This window comes from Delphinus delphis, chromosome 2 (assembly GCF_949987515.2).
Source record: "Delphinus delphis chromosome 2, mDelDel1.2, whole genome shotgun sequence".
Taxonomy (NCBI): Eukaryota; Metazoa; Chordata; class Mammalia; order Artiodactyla; family Delphinidae; genus Delphinus; species Delphinus delphis.
This window is the reverse complement of record NC_082684.1, coordinates 78,802,678-78,805,871: the sequence shown is the minus strand read 5'-3', so window position 1 is coordinate 78,805,871 and position 3,194 is coordinate 78,802,678.

Below are 3,194 nucleotides of genomic sequence, written 5' to 3'. Positions count from 1 at the left end.
GAAATAAAATTCAGATAAAAAGAAACAGATGAAAAGATCGATTCACTTATTTCAGTTTGTTTTCCACTCAGTGGTTGCTTTTAAACTTTATTTTGTATTTTAAACATGTTAACCATTTACATGACTCCAAGGTCAAACTATAAAACAAGATATATTCAGAAAGCTAGCTTCCATTCCTGCTCTCTCCCTCCCCTTGCTCTTCCCCTATTGGTTCCCATTTTTATTAGATTTTGATTTATGTTTCCATTTTTTTAATCTTTTTTTTTTTTTGGCTGCACCATGCAGCATGTGGGATCATGTGGGATCTTAGTTCCCTGACCAGGGAATCAAACCTGTGGCCCCTGCAGTGGAAGCATGGAGTCTTAATCACTGGACTGCTGGGGAAGTCCCCTCCATTGTTTATTTTTAAAAATGTAAGCAAGTTTACATTTGTGTATGTATTTCTACCCCTTCTTACGTACATACTGCACACGGTCTTCCGTGCCTTGCTTTTTCCACATCATAGCTGTATACCTTCCATATTCCTTAACGGATTCATCCTTGCATTTCATTATATGTATTCATTTTATTCATGCACCATTCAGAAAGATGCTCCATATCATTCATAAAAAGATAAATGCAAAACTATACTGAGATACCATTTCTCACCTATCGTATTAGCAAAAATCTGGGAGTTTGACAATCCATTCTATGGGAGAGGATGTGGGGAAATAGGAACTCATATATTACTGGTATGAATACAAAATCACACCACTTCTATGAAGGTGAATTTGGGAATAATAAAGAAAATAACATTCTTTTACTTTCTAACCTAGTAATCCCATTCGTCCCAATCTATGCTAAAGATCCATTAGCAAGTAACTTTTTGTGATAGCAAAGACTGGAAACAGCCCACGTATCCATCAATATAGGTCTGGTTGATTAAACTACGGTACATCCATAATAACCAAAGAGAAGATGTACGTCCAGTTCATTTAAAACACAATATTTTGTCTGTACATTTCCAATGGGATATAATGTGAAGGGAAAAAAAACAAACACAAATTTAAACTTCATTCAGCAGCCTTACGTTAGCAATATTGCTATTCCTATTCTGTTTTTTATATATATATGTATATGTGTGTATATATTTATATACATGGATAAAGCAAATTTAAGTAATTATGTTAATATCATTAAGAACTAATATTTTCATCTTAAAGGACAAAACACAAAATCAAAGAGCTCAGCTTTAAAAAAGCATTAATACATAGTTAGAAAAATTAATATTAAGAGACATAGGAGGTCCTAAAGCCCAAAACAATGTGAAGTTTGGGGACGGGAGGAGGCTAAAGATAACATAAATAATTGTTATGTCTGAAGGAAAAGAGGAGAAATGGGTTCAGCATAGCCTCTGATGTACTGGCTCCTGTTAAAACTGATGGCTTTTTCTGCAGTGCCTTTTGTCTCCTAAATGCTGGTCCCAGTCCACCATCCCACCTTCACGTTTTACTAAGTTAATTTCTGCTGATTCTTCAGATCAGTCAATTGGTACACTGCCCCTCCCCCATCAAGGATCTTTCATTGTACCCTGTCATGGAATAATATTCCTTTCCTAGTGCACGCCTCTCAGTTAATAATTATGCCCCCATTCGTAAGTTACTTGGTTGATATTCTTCCCCGCTCCCTTCGAGGGCCAAAATTGTGTCTGGTTTTGCTCATCATCCTATACCGAACTGCGTGATGGGGGCTCAACAAATAACTGTTAAGATAAAGCAAAATGTTTAACTTCCATTTTGTTCCCACTTCTTCAGAGAATCCTCTGTAGATTGGGAAGGGTAGCACACCTAAAGACCTGAACTCCAAAAGGAGCAAAATGGTTCTAAGAAAACTGTTTCCCACTTAAATCCGTTCACGTCCGCAAATATGCATTTAGCCCCTGGCACAGTTAGGTAATAGGCACACAAGTGGATAATGCAGATAAAGTTCTGTTGATACTCTTACCAAGTTTACATGGGAGTGAGGCAAGGGTGGTAGTAAATGTATGCTGTATTGTCTGCAGTATTTGAGTCCAAGTCTCCAGCCCTAAACGAATTACATCCCCCAAAAACAGAAAACACCCTGATGGGATTGCTGATGTTTGAGAATGGAAAAGCAGCCCGGGAACTAGGGCCTAGTATGTGTAATCTTGTCTGTCAACAAGATAAGCAAGGTTTCTGCATTGTGTGGGCCCGGAGCCAGGCTCCTCCCTGGTGTCCTAAATCCATATTCCACCAAATGAAGCTTCTGCAGCTGCCGCCTTCCGCGGACTTCGCATGCCTCCCGCACTCTATACTCTCTCATGACGGGTTTTCTTTGTTGTATTTAACTACCTAAGAGCTAAGATTTGGGCGTCACCATCAGCCCCCACGCCAAGTATGGACCAGTTCCCATAGCCGAAGTTCCCACCAAACGCCCCAGCTGAGGGTTACTAAGATCAGCGTTTGTGAATTCTGACCCAAATTGTCTCCCCTCCGGTTCCGTAGAACAGGTTTCTCTGTAAAAGGGCCTTCAGCCTCGGCCAAGTTCTGAAAAAATAAGAAGTAGGTGTCTATTACATATCCCCGAATATATTGTCTCAGGCGCAGGCCGGGTGTTTTAAAATACACGATAAAAAGTATTTTCCTCCAAAATATGGCTAAGAAGGAGCAAGTGTAACTCGTGTTTCTTAGTTTTGCCCGCCACACCCTTCGTGGTCCCGCCCCTTTGCCCTTAACTCACTAGACAGGCAGTTTCTGGCCACCTTCCGGGGTCCTGATTTTGAAAAGAGGAGCGGGCCAATCAGAGTGTGGAACGTTTTTTGGCGCTGCCGTTTGAGGCTGGACTGGAACAGAAGGTGGGCCGGCCGAGGTGGCTCCGGTTGTCTGTCGAGGCGGTGGGGCGGAGGCATGAGGAGGGACACTTGACTTTCAGTGAGCGCACCCGGATGTGCTGGCCGGGGGCGGCAGGCAGGTTGATGGAGGAGGGAGGGAGCAGCCTGTGAAACGGTGACGGCGGCCACCAGCCCGGGCGGGGACCGGGACTGGAAGAGGCCCCTGAACAGCCGGCTGGTCCGGCGACTGGGCTAGGGTGGGGGACTCGGGGCCGCAGGGACTAACGCCCAGCTGAGTCTGCGGGGGGTGGGGCAGGAGGGGCGAGGAGAAGGGTTGTCTTTACAGTTCGGAGAGAGACGAGGG